The 17315-nt window shown below is 38.3% G+C and overlaps 1 protein-coding gene across 2 annotated transcripts in view; it reads right to left on the bottom strand.

Moving 5' to 3' along the window:
- The window catches only part of LOC134542940 (neuropeptide CCHamide-1 receptor-like), a 953117-nt gene that overhangs the window by 759068 nt on the left and 176734 nt on the right, over positions 1-17315 (bottom strand). Inside the window, exon 2 of one of the 2 annotated variants that reach the window (XR_010076868.1) lies at positions 260-425. The exons of the other annotated variant lie outside the window; for it this stretch is intronic. The gene's annotated coding sequence lies outside the window, so the exon portion shown is untranslated. The remainder of the gene's footprint in view (positions 1-259; positions 426-17315) is intronic. 2 annotated transcript variants of the gene reach the window in all.

The following is a 17315-nucleotide window of genomic DNA, read 5'->3' as shown; positions in this document are numbered from 1 at the left end:
TAGTTAATACTGGAAAGCTATTCAGGGAACGGTTTGCAAATAAACTTTAACTATTTGGAGTTACTGGGGACAGCACAAAACATAAATGCCATGGTAAGAATCTGAACCCAGTGTTACTGCGACTGCAAACGCTATTTTTTTTTTTTTAGCAATACGGTTGTTTTCACTAAATGTGCAAATGTGCAAATTACTGTAAATTTTACACTAACAAGGGGGAAAGAAACGTTCAGTGTACTCCACAAATTCCGTGTCCCTCTACCTGTGAAGTTTCCCTTCTGTGGCCAGTGGTGATTGGCGGCCTAGAGTTGTCCTGGCGACCTCGCGGACTCGGGTCGCAGGCAGTGGCGGCACCGGCCGGGGAGACATCGGCGACGGCTCCGAAGCCCCAGAGCTGCTCAGGCGAGGAGTTGAGAGGCCCGCCTGCACTGTTAAAAATGCCCACCTTCAATCCACTCGAAAACTGGTTACAAGTTATCCCGTGATATTCGTAAATTCACGGCCGATTTCGTGAATTTACGTACACTGAATTCATTTTCTTTGAACGTGACTCCACAAGAATATTCTTGGCACATTAACAAATCTTTCAAAAACTTGTTAAGAACATTATATTCTTTTGTCCGCATGTTAGTTTATCTTATAGTCCGGTTGCCAAATGGCATTTTTGACCTAAACCCAGAAGTAAGGTCCGCCCAAAGTTTTATGGCATTTTCTGTTTCCTCAATGTATATCTGATGATATTCTGCAGAGTGCCCCTTTGACACCCTTGAGCAATTTTAGATATTTAAGATGGCGACCAAGATAGTTTAAACTTCATTCATCGGGCATATATGCGCGTATAAGACACATTTTTTAATCATTGTGGTGTATAAAATGATTTTAGGGCTTAGGAAATATAAGAACAAATTATTTTGGCAATTAAATACTTTTATAAAATATAGCAGAAAATATTTCGTAAAGTGATAATGATATATTTGGAATATCTTGATTCCAAGGAATGTGAACTTTGATTAAATACTAAATCATTAACACATACATTTACAATACATTTAAAAGCATGGACTGTAAAATTAATTGAAGTTGTATGTGGCGTGAAATATCTTTAGCTAGCTGTAACGTTTATTTACATAAATTATGTTGTAATCAATGTTATAAGTAACCTGTAACATTTACAAGCATCTTATTTAACATGCATCAAAATTTTAAATATTACGTATTTAATTTAATTGTTGCAGAAGTAAAAAAACAAAACAAATATTAACATCCAGTATAAATACGAAGGCCTTAGTTGTAATTTTTATATATAAAAATAACTTGCAGTCTCACTTTACTAAATTGAATAGGCCAATGGAATGTAACTTCATTACCAAAAATCATTTGCACTCACACTATGGATATCATATCAAACAACATATCAAAAGTTGATTAAGTTTTATGATCATTCTAATAAGTCATAAATGTATACATGACATTCTTATGACAATTAAAAATGTCTCATAGTCCAGACTAGATCATCCTAGCATTTCATTTTCACATGAAGTGCCAAACTATGCCGACAATTTAGCATAGATGTTATCAATTTTCTGAAAATTTTAGACATAAATATTAAAATCTTAACCAGGAGTTAATGTCAAGCAAATTTCATATGTGTTTACACCTATATATGTAAAATTCTTTAACTAATAAAATTAAATTTAAAATGTTACACAATTAATAAGTCATCTCTCTAATCATCCAAATCGTCAGCAGAGTCAGTTGGTACGAACTGTGTCCACGGATTGCAACAAGTTTCTTCGCCATAGCAATGTCAAAATTGTGTACATGTTAATTTAGAAAACACACAGCTGCATCTTCCATTAGAACAAGGGTTTTCTTTTGCGCAACCACAGCGTACCATATGAAGTATCTCGGGTGGAGCCAGATTAACTCCACTTGGTACAGTTACAGGAATTAGGCTTTTGTTGACATCATCTTCTACCCAGCCAAATTCTGTTGCCAGTTGTTGTGATGGATTTTCCTCAAGTGCAGTTTTCCAAATATACACTTGGAAATGAGTCCGCTTCACATGTTCCGCAAAGGATTCGGTAGTAGGTGGCATGGTACACAGTTTCACAGCCTTTTAGGTCTTGTCAGTTCCCATTTTTTTAAGCCACATTTTGTATCTTATATCTGACATAGACCTAATTCCGGCGATAGATTCGCCCATAGCATGATGCTATAAATGCAGTAGATTCATATATTACATCATTAATCTTGGCTCCTATTTGCCCTAAAAGCGATAGCTTTAAGCCCTTTTGGAGTGCTCTCACAACAGTTGCCTTTCCTATACCATAAATATGGGATACAGTATCACAACCTGATAAACCATGGGCCGTCAAAAGATACGTAATTATATCGCGATGCTTATGAGCTGTCATTCCAATATCAATAACTTGACGCTGGGATGCAGTTCCTTCCATTAAAACAGTACAATTGAGTGCACAATGTCTGCAATAGTGAAGAAGCAGAACAAAGACATCTGTATCATCACTTCTAATCGTTATAAGTTTATAAACTTCATTAACACAGGATACTATTTGATGTGGGATAATAACATCCGCTTCTCCATGCGTTGTTAGTAGGTCTGTTTTGAATATTGTAACCCCTTCGTATATTTGAACTGGTATTGAGTCCAACCCGCTAATGATGAGTTTATGTTCATATGTTGCAGCATGTTTGCCACCTCTGTTATGAATGTTTCACAAATGATTTTGATTAGTTGAATCTTGTTGAATGCAACAGTTAATAAAACTTTCTGAGATGGAAGAGGTGTGTTGAGAGTCAATTTATGTTTACGGCTAGCTTGTTTACCAGCTCTAGATGTCCTTGTCACACTTTTGATACTGAAGTCTTGGTATCGGTCGAATATTAAATGTACATCAGCCTTTCTTAATTCATTCAAAACACAAGTTACGAAGCCATTCACAAAGTCACTCACAGTGCCTGATGAAGGATAAAACACTGTCCACAGTGCAGCACAACCATCATTTAGGATAACTGCTGGTAACTCGCTTGATGAATGAGCTCTTGTTGAATGTCGCACTTGAAGCATGTTTTTCAGAGTTGATTAATTTTTTGAATCCCTCATGTTACCATTGTTATCAAACATTGAAGTAGGCACAGGAGAGAGTTCATGACGAAATACTTCTTCTGTATTAAGTCCATGTAAACCTACTAGAACCATGAATCGGGAAAATATAATTTCTGTATCCCAAACATCTTTTGTTCCCAATACCAATTTTTTCTTGTCTGTAGACATAGTTTTAACTTTGGTGGACAACGTTTGATTAAATCCTGCAGGCCAACTTTCTTCAAATTGAATCATGCTTGTTAACCCAATTGCAACCAATGCATCAGCATTGACTAGATTATTACACACTAAACCAGTTATCACTTCAAATATTTCAGTTCACATCGCCTGAAACAGAAATATAAAAAAATTGTATATCAGCAGTGGTTGTCCCATTTATCTGCATAATACATATGTTAAAGCTTTAAAATCAATTTAATCACCAAAATAAATAGTTGTTAATATTGCTAGACACTGAAATCATTATATTATACACCAACATGATTATCAAGTGTGTTCTATATGCGCATTTATGGCCGATAAATACATTTTGAGCCATCTAAGGCGCCATCTTGAATATCTTAAATTGTTCAAGGGTGTCAAAGTGGCACCCTATAGAATATCATTAAGTATCCCTTAAAGAATCAGAAAATGCCATAAAACATTGGGCGGACCTCACTTCCGGGTTTTTTTGATCTGCCACCGGACTATTAGTTTGTAACGAAACATACAACTCGAAAATCAAAATACGGCGTATTTTCTAAGAATATTCCGTTATTGACGAAGAACTCTTCGCTCATTTGAGGATAATTCTTCGTTAAAAAGTCTGTACAGTGTAGTCAGGGGTGTATCTTTAGCAAGTGAAATGGGTTGATAAGTGCTTCTAGCGCAGTATCGCCTCTATGTGCAAGGCTCTGAACTGGAGCGCAGTCTTCTCGTCTTGCAAAGGCAACTACGGGATCTGAGCGGTAGCCATAACATTACATGGTGGAGAAATGAAGACAAAAGTGTGATTGAAGTCCCTTGAGTGCTTTCAAGAATCCGTACCGTATGTTTCCGTGGTTAAAAATTTAATCTGAAAAGACGCGTTTAACTCTTGTAAAAATACAGTTTGAAAACCAAATACGGAAACAGAACTGCTCTTCCGTCCTCAGCGTATTCTTAAATTAATTTCTTAAACAGACAGCACTCGGGCACAGTGATCAGTTTTCCAATCGCGTGGTTTCTTCTGAAGCCTTGTGTGTGTGCCCGGGTGGGCGGGGCCCGGGACTGGGCGGGTGAATTATGACGTCCCGCCTTCATAGCCACCCCGATACACTCGTCCCCTGGGGCGTTATGCTCGATGCCTTCATCTCGGCGTGAGCAGAGAGTCGGCAATACGAGCGGTTCGCGGAGCTGCCATGAGCTTCGAGTTCTTTTCACCTGTGACGGAAGAACCTGCTTATGCATTTAACTTTCTTTCGCATGCCTTATTTTTGTTTTTCGCACAAATACAATAAGCATCACCATAAAAAAATGTCACTGTGCTTCTCGCAGACTAACAGAGAAACGTGTTACATGTGCACACTGTGAAAGTATACCAAGTCAAAGGTAAGGAATATAAAAAAATAATAATAAATCGATTTTCATACTAACGGTTAAAAACACTTTGTGCTCCGCTGTGAAATGAAAACAAAAAGTACACTAGTTATGTACTTAATTTCAATGCCTGTAGCGGAGTTCCTGTAAAATGTATTTTGCTGAGAATAAAATATTTAAGCTAAGTCCGTAACCATAATTAATTTTTTGAAATTCCCCTGACCAATATATATTTGATGGATGCTCCTCTTTTCCTGCTAGTATTTACTGATTATGGCAGCGCTTTTCTTGTTGCAGCCATTCTTCATGGCGGCTGAACATATAAGATCGTTTGTAGTTCAAGAGTTCCTGGTTTTGAAATGTCGCCGCCTATTGGTGCACTGCTGCGCTGACGTCATAGCCACAGACGCAGCAGACGCACGAAGCAAACGTAAATAATTAAACAATAGCTCCAGACTGTTACTGTTTTTTTTAAATAAAAAAATAACTGCAAATGTTTACTCTTCTAATAAAACTGTAAATAATAAATACGTGGCACATATCGAGGGGTTCCATCAATGACGCTTGAACGGGACACTAGTCACAACATAGAGTATGTTATCAAGTAGAGTCACCTTTAGTTCAAAACACATTATTGCAGAAAAAATCCACAAACCAATAAAGTAATAAATAAATAGTTCAAGTCTCATTTCTCCGTTGGTTTATGCACAACACTACCATGAACAAAACCTTTTTGATTAATCTGTATATTTTATACAATTTTTATCGGGTTCTAACCAACTAGTTATGTACTGTTAAATTCTTTGAAAATTTATGAATACTTGTAGAAGAAGGCCATGAAGTTTCTATATGTCGTACGTGTAGTTTCTTTTATATATATATATATGTAAAAAAAACCTGGTAAAATAGTATTAGTCACTTCATTGGCGTTCTTTCTTACTAACGTTGCCCTATTTTGTTGGTTTGTACAGATAATCATGCAACTACGCTGAAGTAGGACTCTAACACACCACATCCTTGTTAGTAAGCGGTCACTCACCCCACATTAGACCTGTTCCATAGAAAATATACATTTACGTAGCCGCCATAAATTATTCTATTTAGCCTGCCAGAATACAAATTTCGTTTAGCCGTCTTTGTTGATAAGGTCTTACCAATCTGTCTCAGATTTCGGTAAAAAAAAAAAAAAGATCAAGTATTACAAATTTGACGCGTCGTAAATATCATTAAAGGCTGTGATGGATAAGAACTAATTTTGATTTCCTAGATGCGCGTTGATTAATGCCTTAAGAATCTATCATTGGGTCATCTTACGCACTAAATTATCCCCCCACTTAGGTGTTAGTGCCCCACGGCCGGGAACTCCGCGGTGACCTGGTTACAAGGCAATTTACGCCCCACGGAATTTGAATATGTGTAACCGCTTCGGCCGGAGCCAATAAAGGCGACCGTTTGGCCGATGGCTGGCTCCGAGAACGTTCCGCTTCGACGCACTCTCGTTCATAATTAACAGCGCGCGGCCAGGTTTTTTTTTTTTTACGAGCGTAATGAAATCGATAACGTAATGGGCGTCACGATAACGAGGCGTACGCTACTTCCGACGGGAAACCAACCACTTAAGTAAAGTAAAATCTCTTTTCCAGAACACTTAGGCCGACTTTCACGAGAGTCGTGACTTGAGGAAAAGGAAGGTATTCTTCCATTTGATTAACTTGCAACGGTTTTGCTCGGACTTTACTCACTTAACTCTGAAAGAGGCCCTTAGAGCTCTAGATGAAATAAGTAACGTAGCGCGCTAAGTTAAAAGAAAAGTAAGTTATTTTAGGCCAGACGCAAGGAATTCGAAATAAAAAAAAATACTTTCGTACTCCAATGAGAAGTCCTATAGCAGGATTTTAAACATCTGTTTTTTTTTTTTTACATTTATGAAAAAATTAATGTAGTGCAAATGCAATATTTTTTAACTTTTTTTCTATGCCTCAGTTTCTTCCCATTAGTGGAGCTTGTTTACGAATGAACAGTTTATCAATAAACCCACTGGGGAGGACTCGCTTGATTCAATAAATGTTTGTTTGAAAATAAATTATTATTATTTATCAAAGTGGTTTTCACAAAAAAAAATATTTGAACCAAATACTTCAGTGTCTTCCCAAAAATTGATAAATCTTGTTCGACTGCAAGTTGTATATCTGACTTCGGAGGCATAAGACGCTATGTCACAGAAACCATATTTTACATGAGAGCAGTTTAAATAATTTAAAGTAGTGCTCCACTTATTTGCTCAAAATATGTGAATTTTTGAAATGTCGTAGATAGATGTTAACGTATGCCAATAGAAAAAAAACGTTCAACGCTAATCAAGTTTATAGTTAAAAGTACGTTCCGCCCAAAAGTGCCTACATAGTGTCTTATCAGTCTGAAGTACAGATATATATATATATTCGTTTTTGACGTGGGAAGGAGGAACAGGAAGTAAAAAAACTAAACCGTGTTTTTTAAATTTAAGATGTGATTCATTTACATGCGTGGCTTATGAACCGTAGCGGCTGTACGTCCGCGGTGGAAAATGTTGTAGCGACGTGACTGTACTCGCGTCTGGAGGCGTCGGAACACGGCCCGCGGCGGCATCCGACATTCCACAAGCCAATAATTACTCACGTCTCCGGCCTCTGTTTTGCCTAACAAGAACTCTCTCTCTCACTCTCTCACTCTCTCACTCTCACACTCTTCCCACCCCCCTCCCCTGGGTCCGATACGCCCGGTGTGGCGCCCTCGAAAAGGAACAAATCTTCGCATGTGAAGGAGTCGTTAAAGGGCCTTTAGGCCTCTTTCCGAGTAGAGCGCGGCGCTGGAAAACGGAAATTAAGTCGTATATTCCGAGCCTAACAACCGTCCCGGAGGTTTTCACCCCCGTCTTCATAACGCGTCCTAATTTTTTTCCCCCCATGACCGCTGCGGCCGGTAAACGACTGAGTTGCGACGTCTAGCGGGCGCGCCGCGGCGCGTGTGTGCTTGCGACGCGGGTTGTGGTTTGGGGGGGGGGGGGGGGGGGGGGGGGTTGGGGGGGGGGGGGGGGAGAGATGCGCGGATAATGACGGTTTTCGAAAACAGTAAATTGCCGGCCCCACCATTTCTCCCGTCGAGCGTTGCAGAACTTCGCACGCGGTTTTGTTCCGTCGTTGCTGTGCAGCTTTTCCCGCGGAGAGAGATCTTATTTACGTTTCTAGTAACCTCGTAACGCCATAAGCCAGGCACGTGGGGTCCGAACGCCTCCCTTTCAGGACTTAATAAAAAAAAAAGGGTAGCGAAGACAGAATAAAAAAAAATTACAGCTATTTAGCTACATGTGGTTACAGAGAGATTATTTTGGGAGGATATTGTTCACATCATTGGAGACTGCAATACGTATTCCCTCTCCATTAAAGCACGTAGTCGATATTTAATGTCGATTTGCACAAGTGTTAGCCTGTCTTTCATACAAAACCTGACATGTGTGTTATATGTACTTAATTATATTAATATATGTATTTATTATTTATAGCAAAATCATCAAATATTTGACTCAGAACCAAATGTTAAAAATGATTTTAAAAAAACCAAAATGTCCAGTTTTCTTATTTCAAGCAAAATCATTATATATATGTATATGTATATATATATGTGTGTGTATATATATATATGCAAACGTTGGAGTTGTAAAAGTATTCCATTACCTGTCATTTGAGTACGATAATTAACGTTATTTTAAAATTATTTTACAAAGACCACTTAAGTCATAAAAAATATGATAGTTACACAGGACTTCTTCCTTCACACAATCCTGGCTACGGCACTGTCTAAGCAGGCCAAAAAACTTATTTTGGAACTGTTCCAAATCTACGTTCTTATTACCACGCGTTGTTTATTCTGTTGTTGATCCTCGGTAGCCTGCTAATATATTTTTTTATCTATCTAAGTCTAATGAGATTAAGAATGAGGCTACAAGTGGACAGTATTATTTTTCATGACTAAAAAAAACAGCGTATATTCCATGAACTACGTACGAACTACGAACATTGTAATTGACAGTTGACATCGTGGACATAATTTTTATTTACTAACAGTTCAAATTTTAGTGGTAATTGTGTATCCTGTACAACAGAGTTATGCTAAAATTTGTCAATGAGTGAAATTTTTCATAAAATTAAACACACATATATTTTTTGAAGAAAATATTAAATTAATAGTATATATACATTTGTTTGGCGAATTTTTTCATATATTGGTTAGTATGTTTAGAAACATAAAAAAGTACCGTTTTTTGTTTGTAGGATACAGATAAGAAAAGTGTAGGTTTTATTTTAATATTGTTTCGTACTGCAGCAAACGTATGGCTGTGAAATTAAATTAAACAAAAAAATAACTAACTGTAGTTTCAACTATCAGGGATTTTATTTTTAAAAAACTACTTTTGAATCTGTTTAATTTACAGCCATCTGAAGAATATCCTCAAATGAAAGCTGTAGAGATTTTTAGTACCCAGATATAAAGAGTCTTTAAAACGCACGATTTAATGGTGCTGCCACGTGAGAAGAAAACTTGTTTTTTTTAACGATTTTAACTGATACATTCCTATCACTCACAAAGAACCTAAATCTTAAATTCAGGCGCGTGCAAACAGTTTGTAACAATTTATTAAATACTTTTTCTAAGTGTTAAAAACGCAATTCAAATGTTGTTTAGACCTTACAAAAAAAGTCTTTGGAAAATACACCACCAGTTACTCAGAATGAAATTTTATTTTTACAGCCAGACGTTGAGAAAATGTTTTGAGGACGTAATAAAAGTGAAAGTTTGGTTTTATAATGCTTGGGACACAAAATGCGTAAGAAAACACTACATTTAAGATTAATAGCGAACTCTCGTGTGATGACTATACATCTACGCTTCTGTTTGGTGCTTAACTACTAGATTTTTATTTAGTTTGTAGCTTCCAAGGTTGTAAACACGTATTTATCGTTAACAATTTTATGTTACAATAGCGCTTAAATTATTATCAATAAAAAAACATTACTTTTATAGAGCCCTTTTTATGTGTGCGATTTCATAATAAATAAACTTGTAAAGATAGGGCAATTGAAAACAAGTTTATGACAATAATTAATTTTAGTCTCATATTCAAACGTGTTATAAATATTCGGTGAGATTGTCCCTGTTGACTACGATACAAAGTATATATAACATGTTATAAGTTTCATTTTCATTCTTGATTAAAAGTTTTCCCTCTTTTTTATTTTTCTTGTATTCATCTTCTTCAAAGTGACGCACGTTGGTTGTAACAGGTGACTAAGCAAACTACCGATACGGACATTTGCAAGACCAGATAGAACGCGTTCATGCCTGTGAAACATAAGAAGACAGATATTCTCAATATGGTGATATATACGGGAAAAAAACATGTTTATAAATTAATTATACGTCACACTGGACTCGAAACATCATCGACATTCTTCTCGCTAGATGAGTGCCAAGAATTGCATTCTATATCACCTATTAAAGTCTTTAGAGAAGTCCATTGGAAGTCTCCTAACAGGTTTGGAGTGTACTCAGTGAATTCGTATCCAGAAACTGTAAATTTTTAGCTTCATTAAAGGTTCAAATATAATATTGCCGACGGGCGTGATATTTTGAAAGCTTTATTCTGACAAAGTTTGATACAAGTTATATTCCCTTATCTTCTGGCGTAGGCAGCCATGTTACGAAACACTCATTTGCAGCTAGCACCCAATGACTTGAAAGTTAAGTTTACGAGGTTGGCAGGCTTCCGCAGCCTTTGTCTGGTTGTTTTAGGCCAGTGGGTTTTGTATGCTTGAAATGTGAAGTGTAACTGAGTGATAATTCTCTAACATCAGCTGAGTGAAGTGTCACTTATAGGATGATTCAGGTTCGAGTCCGGTTCAGGCCATAGTGATTGCGGGTTCCCTTGCCTTCCCGAAATCACTACAATAAGCCACTCACTGTAAGGCATGTCAGGTTCCCGTCTCGTTATTTCCAGAATGTTCCATAAGTTGCCGTCTCCAATGAAGTCTCTGTGAACGAGTTACTATGCCTAATACCAATTAAAATATATGTATATAGAATTCATACTTGAATTATTTAAATCCGCTGTTTCTTCACTGGCAATTCAGACAAAATTTCACATAGCTAAGAGAATTTTATATCATTAAAGGGGATTAGGCCTGTCATCTTGGATTTTTCCAACTTTTTTGCTATAATTATGATTTCATACTATTTATCCCAATTTTTGGCATATCAATGCATAAATCATATATCCCAGACCTTCTATACCTTGTGGCAAACACGTATTTACTAACTGGCTCTAGTCTGTAAGCGCCGCGAGAAAATAACTAATTATTTCACGCCGACGACTACAACTACAATGATAATCACACCATTTCATAAGTGTTGACTTCAACATGTAGCCAAAGATAAGTCCTATGTTATGATAAACCAAAAAATTTAGTTTGGAAGCTTTATTGCAAGTGGTATCAAAATACAGTATGTCCATAGAAGAATGCCTCAGTTATAAAATTTAATAGTATCAACTGTAAGCGTTGTAGAGTGTTGGTTCAAGGTCACAAATAAAGAGTAACTAAAACTAGTTTAGATAAGCGTATGCGCGAATACTCCTTTGTTGTTTTCTCGCTTGCAGCGCGAAAGAATGGCTTTTTCTCCAATTAGCAGAGGGTGAACCTGTAAACTTTATTTGGCAACATGATGGAGCCCCTCCCCAATGGAATCTCTTTGTACGAGAGTGGATGACCGTCGAAGTCCCTGACTGTTGGATTGGTAGTAATGGTAGAGACGACAGAGCTCTTTTTCGCTGGCCTCAACGTTCACCTGACATAACGCCATGCGGTTTTTTTTTCCTTTGAAACTTCATAAAAGATCGTGTCTACGTTCCGCCGCTACCTAATGATTTGCCAGAGTTGAGAGACAGAATATAAGAAACTATTGCTTCCATTTCCCCGGACTTGTTAACCAAGTGTGGCAAGAATTAGACTTTAGGTCGGATATGTGCCGTGTAATTAAAGGTTCACATATTGAACATTTATAATAAAACTAATTTAGTTTACCTTCAATTTTATATATGATTTGTTGTAAATCAAACTGTTATAATATGCCATTGAAACTCGGACTTTATTTTATGGACACACTATATTTTGATATTGCAAGATGGCGAGGCCTATTACCCTTAAATGGTTCCGGTGAAGCGATTTATTACTGGCTTGTTCTCATATTACTCTTGTACATCTTAAGGCTCGGTTCATGGCATGTTGCATATTTCATATTCCTGTTTAGGGCTTTTTTACCGTTAGTCTACGACAATGGTTGTCTTGCGTTTTATGTTTTATTTCAAATATTGTCAAAATATATTGATGTTTACTCAGATTTATCCTAAAGTAGTAAAAGACACACATATGTTCATAATTATGATCCCATACGTAATGTTTAACAGTTCTAATAATAATACTATCTGGTGAGATAATTTGTAACCCAACAGCAAATGCATGAGAACTTTCGGGATAAAATTGCAGCAAAATCCCTTAATTTTTATAAATGTAAAATAAGACATAGCTTATTTTTCATGCGAGAACGAGCCTTAAAGAGTGAATTCATTGTAAATGTATTTTTCTTTTGCAATTTCCTTCAATTAAAGGCATTGCGGCAACTTCGCACTGCCTTCAATTAAAGGCACTTCGCACACGTTAGAGTAGCGTTTTTTTTTAAAAACTCGAAAAGCGTTGTGTTATGTTCCGTCAGGCACGCGAGACCGTTAACACGGTGCAAATTGCCTGTCGGCTGGTTTAAGGGCTGTAATTTGGCGGCGTGAAAACGCCCTTGTTTGGGGGAAAGGTTACGGCTTTCATTTCGCACTTGGCGCGAACGCTTTCCTCCGTCTCCAGGCACTTAGTTTCCCCTCGTTCGCCCTCTGTTTATTAAATTCTTCTCTCTTGGGAATACTTTACTTCCAACCCCCCCCCCCCCCCCCTTTTCTCCTTTCTTTGCTACCCTGTTCTCTGCCTAATAGCGAACTGCATACGAGTAAGCTATAAGACGCCGCCGTTTCAAACCAACCTTACAACAGATCAAATTAACCGTGCAACGAAATTGTCTTTTTTTTTCTGTGTGTGAACATTGCCTGTGCCGGCAATTCGCAGGGCGGGTTGCGTTCGCCGCGCGCTCAGGCGCACGGCACATGGCGACATTACAAACGGAGACGCAGTCCCCCCGTAACAACACTGTTACATTCAGAGCGGTAGAACGGAAAGCAGCGGATTCCGTGAACAGTTTTCCGAAACTCCTTTCAACTGAGGATCATTTCGACAACGGGAAAGCCCAAGGCCAGCTTACGCAGTCAGGTAAAAAAAAAAAAAAATACTTAGGATCCATTTCGTCTATCCTCGAACGCCGCGTTTTCGAAATGCATTGGGTTTTTATTCCCGGTGGAGCGTATACGCAAACGCTGCGTTTTGTAAACTGGAACGCTGGTAGTTACGATGCGCCGTATATTATCGTTTCCTAATAGCAATGTGTTGTACGTTACCTTGTATTCATAGCGCTGCGATCCGCCGCGCCCACGCAGGGTTGCCAACACTGCCCTTCCCTCCAAGGTCACTGTCAAAGTTTCACATGCTTGATGCTTGGTTTGGAATTGTGCAGAGAAATAAGCCGGTGGAGCATCAGAAAATTTGATGTTAAATGTTTTATTTACGAGATAAAATTTAGGCCATATATTTAGAATACCGTCTCTGAAAACTATAAAATCAGGAAATTTAGGAATAAAAAATGGTTGGTATAACTGCTTGGAAATAACGCCAACATAGCTGCCAATAACGTTCGCGCATTTAAATGCGTGAATCAAATAAATTAGTCTAAGCGATTTCTTTGCAGGTTCATCAAATGGAGCAATATTTTCCTTTGCCTCAAGTCACGACTGTGTACGTGGACCTAAGATTCACTAAAAGTATCTTAAGTCCCTGTCACACAGTCAAACTTTCGCTCACAACACCTTACAATATGCTTGGTCAAATAATGTTGGCTGGTAATGACGTCACTAGCGCAGTCATGTTTTGTCTGACAAGTTGAATGATTTGAGTTTCCATAACATATTTTTCATATTGGACGGGTTCTAAAATATGTTGGATACTGGATGGAATCAGCCAATCAGAATCGTGCCCAGCGAAAACGGTAATGGCGTCCGTTTCCATCTCAATGAATGAAACTGGCCTTAAACACAAGGGCGATGATAGAGTTTACAAAGATGAAATAACTGAAATAATGCTAATATGAATGTGGTTTGAAAAATAATTTAGAAATTCAATCAATTAAACACTATCCAGAAGCTCAGTGGTCTGAAATACTTTCTATACTATCTATATAAATAAAAATGTAAATGTTCGTTTGAACAAAATAGTTAATCTCCAAAAGTACTTCACCGATTGCTTTGAAATTTTGACACAATGTTGCATTCGTATACGCGCGTGTTTTTTATGTAATAAAAAAATAAATACTTAAAAAAATTAATAAAAAAAGAGCGCGTGTATCTCAGTACACGTGATAGAAGTAAATCTTCTTTGGCAATTAGATCCTCGACTCGTAAGTGCTCTCTTTATATCTCTTTGGCGGCAGAAACGTTACAATAAAATTTTTCATAAAACGTTCCATTAAAATTCGGCCTTTAAATTGTAATGAAATTTGTTCTCTCTTCGTGGCCAAAGAATTTTCGCTTGGTTGCGAAATTAAACATATTAGAAACGTGTCCTTTCTTTTATTTTTATCTTTCTTTTCTTAACCAGACTGAGCCACAGCAACGCGTGGCCGGTACAGCTGGTTTAAAAATGCAGTTCAGCTCCAACTTGAGAAACGTATTCTGTCGTGATGAACCGGCAGCCAAAGTTTTTCGGTCGGATTCGGAATATGAAAAAAAAGGAGGGGGGGGGGAGTAAACGAATATTTGAACGACCGGTCGGAAATGCCCTTAGCAAATTGCATAAGCCCTTCACTTCTGTAGATGTGAGAGAGGCCCTGTATCGGGCTACACCTCTCTTAACGACGCTGTCTGGCGACAGCCAGCAGCCAATCAGGAGCGCAGCAGCAGCAGCAGCAGCAGCAGCAACTTATAAGAAAAGACAAGCCCAATTTCTTTCAGCAGCGCCGCCGCCGGAATGTCCCGTCATTACACCAATTACCTCCCATTCCCCCCCCCCCCCCTCTCCTTCCACCATCCTCGTCTCTTACACCTTGCGCACCAAGGAGCGACAGGCGAGTCGGTGCTACTTCAAAGAGTGTTAACACACTCTCGCGCGTGTAATTGTCCCCCCCCCCCCTTTTTTTTTCACATTTTTTTTTTTTTAAGTTTTTGCGTTCGCGTCCCGCGATTTTCCTGGTCAGGCGTCCAGCCCTGTCTGCCTAAACACCTTCCACAAAACCTTCAATTACCCCCCCTCCCCCCTTATAACATGCTCTCCTTTTGAAAGTGTCGCGCCAACGCTAACAGGTGTTGTTGCGCCCGACCGCCTCCGACAACTGCTTTAATTAATCCCCTCCCTTATCACCGTCTTTATTTGGGGGGCGTCTCCTTGTAGGCCCGAGAATCTCCACTCCTTTCCCCCTTCCTTCCCTTCACAAAAAAACCCGGACCCATTGCCTCTAATAAGTCTAATTTCGAAACAGATGGGGGGGAAGCGGTCTCTAAGTTGCTGCTTTATCGAAGCAATTAGACCGGTGGCACACTTCGATGCATTTAAGTTGAACTGTTAGCCGGGGGAAGAAAATAAGGAGTGGGTAATGTCAGACTTTAAAGGCTAAATAAAATATCCTGGTTCCTTTGTGAAAAGTGACTAAAACCACAAAATCTTCTAAAAGTTCTAACTATGCGCCTGATTGTTTAGCTACACACGAGGTACGATTTTTCAGTGTTAAGTATTCCAATAAAAGTTATCTTTCTAAATGTAGTATTGTTTTTATACAAAAATACTATCAAGTAGGTATATGTCGTTAGGCATATCTTAGTGTACTGTTATACTTAATAAATAATGTGTAGAGGTGGTAAATCATTAAGTGGTGGAACAAAGATAGAATTTCAAATGCAAGAATATCTGAAAATTCACTGTTAGAATTATCTTCACTTATGGGAAAATTATTTCTATGTTACAAGGAATCGTGCGAAGATATTCTTTAGAGCATCAGTCATTTAAAATTTGTAACTCCTAATCTATAAATGTTCCTTTTATATTTTAATGTAGGTTTTTAAAATAAAGAATTAAAAAATAGTAAAATAAACGAAAACGTGTGGGTGTGATGTTATCAAGTGTTTAACTTCTTAATTTTATTGGAGGGGGGATAAACTACATAACTCAACATCAACTATTAACGGTAGAGCCTCAATATTTGCAGCAAAATAGAAATTTTAACATTTACCATTTTTATTTCTAAAATTTTAAATACCATACACGATGTGGCAGTTGTATGGCTTGGCACTTATCTTAAGTATCGAAACTTTAAACAAAAATAACTTAAAACTAAATTCTATAATAATAAATATTTATTAAAACAATGGATCAACAACAAGATTTTTAAACTTACAATGACTTAGTTAGAAACTCACGTTACAGAATATAAGTACTAGTGCACATGCCAAGGTTTGGAAAAGAACGAGTTATTAACGACTTCGTACTGACCTTATGCACCTGAGGGAGTATCCGAAACTTCTACTAAATCTTAGTAGTTTTCGACTTACTCAGTTCTCGGGACCATAACTTTTGACAGTAAATCTTCCCCCGTGAGAGCTACACCAATCAGTTTTATTCCGCATAAACATAGTGAACTTTCATTACAGTACCTCACGAGCCTCTTGGACCTCGACCGACTAAGTGAAAAAATTAAAACTCAACTTCATCTTTAACTCTTCGTTTCTTCTACCCTTCTCGGAGCCTCGAGCCCCCAAAGACTCCCCTCGGCGAGAGAGACAAACACGATTCTCGCCAACTTAACTTTAACGACCCGCTTACACCGGCGAGAATCATAGCCTCCGCCAGAGCTTTGAATATATATACTGTATAGAAGTCGCCAGCCCAGGTTAAAATTTATAATACGGTTTTGAGGTAGTTGGTTAATTCACCGCCGCAATCGCCATCATCTCTAGGGCATCGACTTGTGGTGGTCCCTAGCGGGCAAGTCTCGAACTCTTCAAACACCCCTTCCCCCTCCCGTTGAACGACCTTGAGCTGCAGTGAATGATTGGTGGGGGGTGCGGGGAATGACAGCGGGCGACAGTGCTGCGCTCTAACGTGTAAATAACAACTAAGACGATACAGGGTGTTACGGCAGCGCACTGCAGCGGTGAAGTTCCCAAGCTGCTCATCATACGCTTCTGAAAAACGTAGAGTAAATCCTATCCACTCGCGACTTCTATACAGTATATATATTCAAAGGCCAGAGTGAACCCCGAACTCGTAAGGGCTCCGCCTACCTGGTCACACAGACGGTGCGCAGAGCTTCAGGAAAAACAACGCGATTTCAAAACTACTCAAGATATCCGAGTGGGGTATGTTTACGAAAAGCATTTAAGAGTTCGCTGAGGCCCAAA

Source organism: Bacillus rossius (genome assembly GCF_032445375.1).
Source record: "Bacillus rossius redtenbacheri isolate Brsri chromosome 9 unlocalized genomic scaffold, Brsri_v3 Brsri_v3_scf9_2, whole genome shotgun sequence".
NCBI classification, from domain to species: Eukaryota; Metazoa; Arthropoda; class Insecta; order Phasmatodea; family Bacillidae; genus Bacillus; species Bacillus rossius.
This window is presented reverse-complemented; position numbering and strand designations above follow the sequence as displayed.